Source organism: Durio zibethinus, chromosome 3 (assembly GCF_047325235.1).
Source record: "Durio zibethinus cultivar Kanyao isolate XHJ-2024 chromosome 3, ASM4732523v1, whole genome shotgun sequence".
Taxonomy (NCBI): Eukaryota; Viridiplantae; Streptophyta; class Magnoliopsida; order Malvales; family Malvaceae; genus Durio; species Durio zibethinus.
The window spans coordinates 34,143,984-34,155,011 of record NC_143164.1 but is presented as its reverse complement, the minus strand read 5'-3'; the positions used below and the strand labels follow the sequence as shown (position 1 = coordinate 34,155,011).

Here is an 11,028-nt window from a genome sequence, read left to right as displayed (position 1 = left end):
TGTAATTGTTTTAAAATAACCAATTACTGCGTTTATAGGTTTTGAAATGCAGTAATTGATAATTTTAATTTTTTTTTCAAAAGATCAATTATTGCAATACTTTATTTTATAACCTAGTAATTGATCATTGTAATTGTTTTAAAACAATCAATTACTACATTTATAGGCTTTAAAACACAATAATTGCATAGCTTTGTTTTATAATGCAGTAATTGATCATTATAATTGTTTTAAAACAATAAATTACTCAATTATAGGCTTTGAAATGTAATAGTTGATAATTCTAATTTCTTTTCAAATGATCAATTATTGTGTTACTTTGTTTTTATAATATAGTAATTGATAGTTGTAAATTTTTGTAATTAGTAATTTTATATAATTTTTTAATTGGCCACTCAAATAATGCTATGTATTTACATGATTTAAAGCTGCATTATTTGTCTATCATTTTAATTGAAGAATTATTGAGTTTGTTATATAGTGAAGGATATTATAATAAAAATATAAAATTAAGTAATCTGACTTTTCCTCAAACTAAATACAAGAATATAATAATCTCATGTTATCAAGAATCACTTCTTGCCAATAATTCATACTTTTTTAAATATTATACTTTCTCTTAAAATTTAAGATTTTACGAATCAAATGTACTCTAAAAGATGTAATGAAAGGAAGAAATAAGAGAGAACCTGAAGGGGAGAGAGGACGGATTTGGGAAGATTAGGATTAGGCCTGAAGATGGACCGAAAGAGGGTCGTTGAAGAAAAGGCGTTGCCATTTGATAGTAGGAAATGGTTGTGGATTTTGTTGGCGTTCAAGGTTGGGAGCTTGTTCTTGGCAACGAGCTAAGAAAGGAGGGAGGGGATTGAGAACTTTTCGTTCTTCGGCGTGGGTAAAGGGGGTTTGTATGGTTGCTATGCGCCAAATCGGGTCTAATCATGAAATCTATTTTAATGAATGGGCCAGCCCATATTCATGGGTTTGGACTCAATGCTCATATAAATTTTAGGCCCAACTTCTAAGGGATTCAAATTTACCATTTGGACTATCCATTGCTTTCATTAAATTACCGTTGGATTACCACGGTTCAGATTCAGTGAAACTCACACATGGACGTCCCAGATTTAACAGGAAGAATGTTCACCGACCTTTCTATTGGAAATTCAATATACAAATCCTTTTTGGCTTGTGAAGTCTTTCCAATCAAGGACTAGGACTATTAGGAAAAACTTCCTTATATATAGAGGCCATGCACCGAGATTTCTCTTCACAAATTAACTAATTTCCAAGCTCTCTGTTGATAATCGTGTTTTGAGGATGGCTTCTGCTAAGAGAACTGTGGCTTTCCTTTTGATGTTCGCTTGCTTTGGAGTCTCTCTTGGTGAAGTTCACAAAGTTGGTGACTCTACTGGGTGGACTAGCATGGGAAATATTGACTACAGCAAGTGGCTTCCACCAAGAGCTTCCATGTTGGCGACTTTCTTCGTAACTTTTCCCATCAATCTTCCCTCTGTTTCTCCTTAGCTTCCTTCATGGTTCTATTGCTTTAAGTTCTGACACTCTTTCTCTTAAGAAAAAAAATTGGTCCCAGTTTTCTTAGAGATGTATATTCTCAGTCTGCAGGGTCCATAGAGTCGGGGATTTTCTGATGCCACGCACCCTCGGCCCCCTTCCCCAACGAGAAAAAAAAAATGGCTGGTAAAAATTCTTAACATACGTATACTCTTCCTTTCGGTTGGTCAACTAACAATTGCAGGGCTCGCTCGTTAATTCCATTAAAGGGTTTTTGCAAGAGAGAAGAGAAAAGAACTTTTAAGTTTCAACCACTTTAAAGAAAAATAAAAAAAGTTTAAGCTTTTGAATCCACCACTTTCTAAAGAAAAATCTAAATCCTTTTTTCATGCAGTTTTCGAGTACAACAGTCAATTCCACAACGTGATGCAAATGACTCACGACGATTTCCAGTCATGCAACGGAACATCTGCCATCGCCTCCTACACCTCCGGTTCTGACTCCATAATCCTCAAAAAGTCTGGCCACTATTATTTCCTTTGCGGTGTTCCTAGCCACTGCCAAGCCGGTCAGAAAGTTGATGTATTGGTCACTCCATCATCCATAGCCCCAAGTGCAAGTCCTAGCCCATCTACTTTTGGTTCATCACCCGCACACACTCTTCAGAAATGGTGTCACCTGCCGAAGCTCAGAGCAGTGCTGTATATCTCATCTCCTCCAAGCTTTCTTTGGCATTGAGTCTTGTCTTAATTTGTGTCTTTGGTTTTGCCTTCCAGGCAGGTGGTCTTTACAATTGTGTTTGTGCTGGGAATGCTTGGACTTGATTATATCCGGGTAGCATTATTATCATATATGAAATATATGTTTAACTAATTAAAAGATATATAATGTAGTAAGCAATATACCTTTAATTTTTCACCTAATATATTTGTGTATTAGGCTTGTTTTCATTTGGTTTTTTCCCTTTTGCATTATAAAAAATTTGGTAATTCTGGAGAAAATAACTCGTTCGAATTCATTCCAACAACATAAAAGAATCATAAATCTTAAAACAAAGGGAATGCTTCAGATAGAGTAATTATATATTTTACGTTACCATGATCAAACCAGTCTTTGTTCGAGAAAAAAAGAAAGAAAAAAAAACCATCAGGTTCTTAAGTCAAGTTCTTTGTGTACGTTAAGTTTCTTATTAAAAAAATCACATAAAAATTAAAATTAAAAATAAAAATCCAAATCATCCCAAAGTTTTTAAATTAAAACTATATATAACCAAGGATATATTACACTATAATAATAATAATAATGCGAATTTAATGTTTATAACATGTATGCCTTTGATTAAAAGTATATTTTTTGTTGTCGACGTACGATTCAGGTATATACAAATTCTTTTTGGTATGGGAAATCTTTTCATGCTGGGACATGGACTAGGAACACGAAAACCCTGTATAAATCTTGCTCTCTCGTCTCTCTCTCTGTTAGTTTGTTGCTCTAATTCGATTGGCTGCTTTCTTTCTTTTGGTTTTTGTGGTTCAACGATGGCTTCTGCTAAGAGAACGACGATAGGTTCGAGTACTGCAATCAATTTCACACTGTGATGCAAGTGGGCCTCAACGGTTTCCAATCCTGCGAAGTAACATCCGCTGTCACCTCTGGTTCTGACTCCATTACACTCGACAGGCCCAGTCACTACAACGTCCTCTGCTGTGTTCCTGGCCACCACCAAACAGGCCGAAAAGTTGACACATTGGTCACACCTGTTCCTTCGGCCCAAGAGCTAGTCTAAGCCAATTTTTGGATCGTAGCCTGCAAGCCCATAATTAGAACGTAAAATACATAGCTTTTAATTTTTTTCCTCCTTTTTATTCACAAAGAAATTTCAATTCTTAATTTTTCTATACACGAGCATTTGACTAGATATTTGATTAGTATTTTTCGTTACTCAAAAATAGAACCGAATATCCCATGCATCATTATATATACATAAAAAAACTCTTAATTTTTGTTTTATGGTCCGACGTATTTTATTATTTAATTTATAAAAAAAATCCAAATTAATTGCACTTACCGCATTAAAATATGTAGTTAATTCGGTACATTTACTACAGTGATTGCAAATATCCAAAACGTATACTTTTGAAAAGTTTTTCCCAGAAATAACCGTTTCTTTCCCTAAACCGGCATCAAACATGCTGATGTAATTAGGGTAAATTTTTCCCAACAACATATTAGTCAAATAGTTAATCACTCTATCAGTAATTTGTCCTGATTCTCTTCTGGCTCTCTTTCTCTCTCTCTCCCACAATATCCCTCCTTTGGTGGGTTTAGCCATGGTTTCTACTAAAAATGCAATGTTTATGTTGACGATAATTGCTGCGTTTGCTATCAGTTTTGGGGCTGTTTACAGGGTTGGTGATGCTTCGGGTTGGCATCCAATGTTTGATTACCAAAAGTGGGCCTCTTCCAAGAAATTTTATGTTGGTGACACTATTCGTAAGCTCTTCTTTAAACTCCTGATTTAAAGAATTTCCTCTTCTCATATTTTGAATCGACTTCATGATAATAGTAACATTTGTTTGTCCTTTTTATCCATTAGTTTAAGGCTACATAAAAATTACAACTAATATATCTTCATCTTTGATTAATTAAGAGAGAATTTTGAAGCACACAACAGATCCATTTACCTTCGTCTAATTTCTAGTATTTCTCGTTCTCGTTTGCAATAGGCCTAGTCCATCCTTAAACCTTCTCTCATGTCTAGCAATATCTACTTTATATTTGTTTCAGCTCAGTGTATTAATATACATGGTAAAAAATACCTTTGATTTGTCTTTTTCAAGTAGTGTGATAAGAAGAATTTTCATTATGTCATGATGTTGTTTTATGACCAAATACTTAAGGATGTAGCCATAAAACAAACTTTTGGTGTAGCATAGACTTCGATAACATGATACGAAAGTAACCTAAAAAAATATGAAGGTAATATAATTTAAAATTTTAATAAAAAAATATATTATATTTTTGTGTCAACACAAATCTAATATATATATATATATATATATATATATATTATATTACAACATACAAGATTACATGATTAAAATTACTTATGTGGATGTCTAGGTGGATAATCTCTTTTAATGACACATAGGATTATATTTATATTATTTTGTTTATCAAATAAATTTTTTTAATAAATTATTTAAATTGAATCTTTTGGATAATTATTTAAATTGAAATCAAAATCTATTTAAGATTAAAATTTTTGCATAAGATTTGAATTCAAATATATTAAATCATAATTATTTTTTCTTTTTAAATTTAATAACATTTCAAAATATATATACTTAATAAAATTTTATTTTCTGTCAAATAATTTTATTTAATAAATTATTTAAATTTAATATTTTTAGATAATTAGTTAAACTCAAATCAAAATCTATAAAAAATTAAAAATTATTTAATAGATTATTTAAATTTAATACGTTTAGATAAGTTAATGAATTATTGATTGGAAAGCATGTATTTTTAAAGAAACAAAAGCTTACATCTTTATATGAAAATATAAGATATTTGAATGTTGATAAAAAAATTAAATAAAAATATGTTTTTGCTTTAAAAACAAATATAATGTTTTATTTATGTTCTAATTCAAATATTTTTATATTATATATTTAGTTAATTTATTTGTTTCTCTTTAGTCCATAACTTTTTTTAATTTTGCTTAGATTGATTATAATTAACTTTTTGTATTATATATATTTTTTGTTTTATTCATTTCTTCAATGCTTTTATTCTCTGTTAATTTATTAACATATTTGCTTTTATTATTGTATATATTTAATTTTAACAAATTAATATGTAAATTTATATTCTCTATTTTCTTTTATTATATTTTTTATTATTGAATTTCTTTGTCTACAATGGATAATATGAGAAGAATTATGATTACTACCATATCAAACTCACAAAAAATACTACCAATTATGTTAAAAATGATTAAAAATAAAAAATATTTCAAAATTTTTTTTTTAAGCTTAACATAAATAACTTTTATCTAAAAAATAACTTTATTTCGGAATTATCATTTCCTTTTTATCTAAAAAATAACTTTATTTTGTTAACATATATAAAAAAATTTTACTTGAATATAATTTTTACTTGAAGTTTGTCAAAAATAAGAATTAATAAAAAGAAAACAATTATAACAAAATTAATAATTGTGATTTGTTGTTCAATCAAATATATATATATATATATATATATATATACACACACACAACCCAATCAATATTACGATAAAACAATTATTAATCTTAACTATTTAAATATTGATTCTTGATTTTTTATCAAACAAGATTCTTGATTTTTTATCAAACAAGAAAAAACGTAGTAGCAAAATTTTTAGCATTTAGCAAATAAATTGAAGAAAATATTTTTTAATGAAAAAAAGATTTTTATAATTCTTGAAAATTTACAAAAGTTTAGACTTTTTTTAGATGAATAATATCATTTATAATATATTATGTATAAATTATCATTTAATTATAATTTATCATTTATAAATATATGATTATATATTAGATAAATAATTAAAAAATAAATTTAAAATTATGAAAAATTTAATAAAAAATCCCGTATGGGTTAAAAAAACTAGTTATGATATATAATTTTTATGTAAAATATAATACAAATATACGAATTATCAATATTTTATATGATTCAAATATACAAATTATTAAATTTAGTGCAATGAAAATTGTTCTCATCATTTTGTGAAATTAACGTAGGACTCCTAATGATAAACAAAATTTATACATTTCATTCACGAAAGAAACAATTTTTTCCTGTTGGATAATAAATTAATTCCTTTATTTTCAAATGAAAAGTTTTGATCAAATCCTTTATATAATTGATCTACACTTTCCGATTACCTTTAATAAAAAATTGACTCCCAGCCCTGGCCCTTTGTTTTTGCTATACTCAAAGATCTTGTTTTCTCTGCGCCCCAAGTTTTTCTGCTATCATTCGACACCACCTTTTTAGCCTTTAGCTCTCCAAGAAAGTAGAGCTTCTTTAATGTGGTATTAAATAATTAACTTTGCAGGCTTTGAATATAATGCTATCTTTCACAATGTGATGGAAGTGACAGAACCCAATTACCAAGCATGCAATGCAACAAAGCCAACAGCCACCCACTATTCTGGCAACGATTCATTCACATTGGAGCAGCCCGGGCACCGCTACTTCCTTTGCGGCTTCCTCAACCATTGCAGATATGGCCAGAAGGTTGACATCTACGTCCATGGAGCTTCCAGCCCCAGCCCTGCTCCAGCTAAATCACTCCCATTGCCACCATCTCCTGCAGCTGAGAATCCGGCTCCTACCAGTGTTATTACTAATACTGCTTCATCACTTCAAATTTCCAGTCTTCAGATTGCTACCAAATGTTTGGCTATGGTTGTCCTTGCATATTTTGTTTGATTATCATTGATCAGGCAAGTAGAATAAACTAAATAAAGGGTAGTTTTTTCCCATTAGTATTCGATAGGTTGGACATTTCTCCTATATATGTATTTGTTTCAGTTTTCTGTAATAATCTCTTCGGATTGATTTTCTCGTTGGAATAATTAAATGTTTCATTCATTAGGAAAGAAAGCTGCGATTAAACTGTATTAGTTTCAGTTCATTGTTATTTATGCATAGAATCCACGGGATAATTGCAAAAAAGGGACCAATGTTCATAAAATGAGAGGAAATTGTTTCTACAAAAAAAATTTTCAACGGTTTTTCATCCCCATACAAAGAAATTAAGAAGCGTGCCTTTAAAATTATCCAATTGAAAGGGGGGCATATTCATGCAGAGAAAAAAAAATTTTAACCCTCTTTTGCCTGTAAACCGGGCCTAGGCCCCAAGTTGCTAACAAAACCATTTAAGATTTCTCTGCTTTTGTGATTCCGTACAAAGCATGGACAAGATTTGATCCAGTTTGATTTGGGAATGGGGTGGCCGATGACCCCTTTGATGCATAGTTTAAGACTTGCAGGGATGCCGGTCGTCGAGCTCCCATCATGAATGCAGGAATACTTCTTCCCATTTCCTGCAAAGAGGAAGTTAGTCTTCCCCAAGCCCAAGTTGATAACTTGATATGCTTGTCCCATATGTGCCAAATATTATCATATATATATATTTTACAAAAAGTTATATACACTAATCTATTATGCACATTTAACATACTTGAATAAAATTTAAAATTTTATTATAATTTTAATGTTTTTCACTTAAATTTTAAAATAAAAAATAGATATGCGAATATATCATTTGAGTACATTCACATAAAATTATTAATTTCAAAATTTCAAATTTGAAGCTTAATTAAAGAAGGGAAGATAAAATTTTTTATGTAGTTGAAAACCTTAATAAATTCATTTATGTATCATAAAAAACAATGTAAAAAAAAAAAAAAAAAAAAGGGATAAGTAAATGTCTGAAGATGTAATGAAAAGATTGTCAAATGTCACCTTGGATGGGAAACTTGTTTGTGTTCTTCAAACCATGTAAATTAAAAAGGAGAGAGAGAGATAAATCAAATGAATAAATATGCAACTTTTTTTTTTTTTGGTGAGAAGAATAGTGTTTGGTATTGTTGGGTGAGAAAAGTGAATTGTAATTTTGGTATATGTTCGACATGAATGTATTGACCAAATGTCTCTCCCTTTTATTTATAGATCAACTGTATTAAAGTCATTCACCATCTTCGCAAGGCTTTGCATCCATCCAGGAACTAAAGACAATAAAGACTGAAATAAATAAAAGGTTACTGGTAATATATATGCTTAATGAAGGGAAAGCGGAAGCCAAGCCGAATAAGAAGCCGAAGTTGGCGCTACTCATAGCTCCATGAGAACACGTCCAAATACAGTCCAAACACGTAAGACTCTCAGTAAAACGTTAAAATTAAAAAACAAAAGAGAAAAACCCCCGAAGAAATACTATGTGTATATAAGAATAAGATAACCACCAGCTAAGGCCCTATCATCCCGATTTCTATTCCTCTCTTCACTCACTTCCGGTTTTAACTCTCTCTCTCTCTCACAGAGCCCAGTAGCCCACAGAGAAATCCAAAAAAAACCCCTCACTCTCTCAACTTTCACTCGTCAGGCCACAGAGATTTGAAGTCAGAGAGAGACGGAAAGAGAGAAAGAAAGAAACAGCGTGCAAACATCGTATTTTTTGCTCATCGCCACCATTACTGCTTATCAGCAACAAAGCGCGACCAGAGCCAAGCTCTCTTTGCTTTTTTCACGGATTTGCCAGAAGCCAGCAAACAAGCAAGCATTAATCAATCAATCAATCAAATAAAAAAAAAATACAAGTTATTTACTCTAAAGCTTTTTCATTGTTATTTTCACGCGAAAAGAGGAAGTGTGCCTAAAATGGAGCTGAGGAAGGTAACTTTGGAGATCTTCACGAAACTGGAGCAGAAATGGCTATCGCACTGTGAAACCACCAACAAGATTCGAATCCTCAGCATCGACGGTGGTGGAACCACCGGCATTGTAGCTGGTGCCGCTCTTATCCACCTTGAAGACCAGATCCGCCTCAAAACCGGTGATCCGCATGCTCAAATTGCCGATTTCTTCGACATGATCGCCGGCACTGGCGTCGGTGCTGTTCTTGCTGCTATGCTCTCTGCCGATGATGGAACCGGGCATCCGCTTTTCACTGCTAGAGACGCTGTGAAGTTTTTCTCTCAGAATAACTCTAAGCTCTTCCAAGTTAGTAACTTCGCCGGAATTCTTCGCCGTGGGAATAGATATTCTGGTAAGAGTATGGATAAGGTGCTGAAGGGAATGTTTAGAAGAGAAGACGGAACGGTTTTGACACTGAAGGACACGTGTAAGCCTCTCCTGGTTCCTTGCTTTGACCTCAAGAGTTCCGCCCCCTTTGTTTTCTCTCGCGCCGACGCTTCCGAATCACCTAGCTTCAACTTCGAGCTTTGGAAAGTGTGCCGCGCCACCTCAGCCACTCCCAGCCTCTTCAAACCTTTCCCATTGACATCTATCGACGGCAAGACCTCCTGCTCCACCGTAGACGGAGGTTTGGTCATGAACAACCCTACTGCCGCTGCAGTCACTCACGTGCTCCATAACAAAAGAGATTTTCCGTCGGTTAATGGCGTGGAGGATCTTCTGGTTTTGTCGTTAGGCAACGGTCCATCGTGTGGAAGGTCAAAGGTATGTAAAAACGGCGAATGCTCAACTTGTTCCGTTGTTGACATTGTGCTTGATGGAGTCTCGGAGACCGTAGACCAGATGCTGGGGAACGCTTTCTGCTGGAACCGTACGGACTACGTTAGAATTCAGGTTTGCATATAAATATTGCTTTTACTCGTATCGAATTCGATGCTCTTCTGTTGATTCTTAAGAAAATTTTGAATTCGTGGTTAAATCAGTTTGATTGAATTAAAGTGATTTTTTTATATAATTTTCCTCGGATTTCTCAATGGCCAAACAGATTTCAACGGTTTTATATTCTTTTTTGGATTTGTATAATTTTGTGATCGACGTTCGACGGTTTGCAACGCGCAGGCAAACGGACTGTGGACTGAAAGGATGGTGGGTCCGAAAATGGAGGAAGTACTGAAGGAGAGAGGAGTAGAGTCGTTACCGTTTGGCGGGAAGCGGTTACTGACGGAGACTAACGGACAGAGAATTGAGTGCTTTGTACAACGACTTGTTGGCTCCGTTAAAACCAGCCTTCCTCCAAGTCCCCGCAAGAAATCAGGCCGTTAGCCCAATTGCCAACGGCCGTTAGCCCACTTGCCAACGGCCGTTAGCCGGCTTGTCAACGGCCGTTAGGTACTTTTTTGTCTTTCTTTTTATTTATTTAATTTTTTAGTCTATTTTTTGCTTTTTTACTTTTAACTGTCCCTACTTGGAGTAAAAACAGCTGGTAACTCCGCTGTGGCTGAATTAATATCGTAGATTAATTAGTGGTATTAAGTTAATAATGAATTAAATGAGATGTCATTATTATTAGCAACATTAAGAGTGTATCGTTTTTTGTACGGTGGACCGATCGGGCAATGCTAAAATCAACCAGTTCTTTTTTGTACCCCTTACAAAGAATGTCATGCGCAACTCTTTGCTTCTAGTATTATTATGTTTTCAAGTCAAAATTTCAGTTTTTTTGGGCGTTTAAACCTTAAATTCTCACCAACTTTTTTTAACGGAGAATGCCCACATTACTTCGCTGGTTACTATTGGTGGATGCATTTATATTTTTGTTTCAATTAATGTGACTGTTAATTTCGATGGAGTTTTAAGCTTTTAATTTATTTAAAAAAATTTAAATTCCTCACAAATTATCAAAAGAAATTTTTGCGCTTGAAGTAACAAAGTAATATTACAAAATATCTGGTTTATTATAGTTATGTTTGGTAGATAAGATAATAAGATAATTATTTTATATTATATTTAATTTATATATAATTAAAAAGGGATAAGATTACA

At 32.7% G+C, this 11,028-nt stretch overlaps 2 pseudogenes across 1 annotated transcript; both read left to right on the top strand.

Annotated features, from left to right (window-relative positions):
* Positions 1–1,243: 1,243 nt before the first annotated feature.
* LOC111283548 (blue copper protein-like) lies at positions 1,244–6,996 on the top strand (annotated as a pseudogene).
* A 1,606-nt stretch (positions 6,997–8,602) lies between these two features.
* Positions 8,603–10,479, top strand: LOC111283731 (putative inactive patatin-like protein 9; annotated as a pseudogene). The gene is made up of 2 exons (XR_016339541.1): positions 8,603–9,879; positions 10,105–10,479. The product of XR_016339541.1 is annotated as a putative inactive patatin-like protein 9 (transcript).
* The last annotated feature ends 549 nt before the right edge of the window (positions 10,480–11,028 follow it).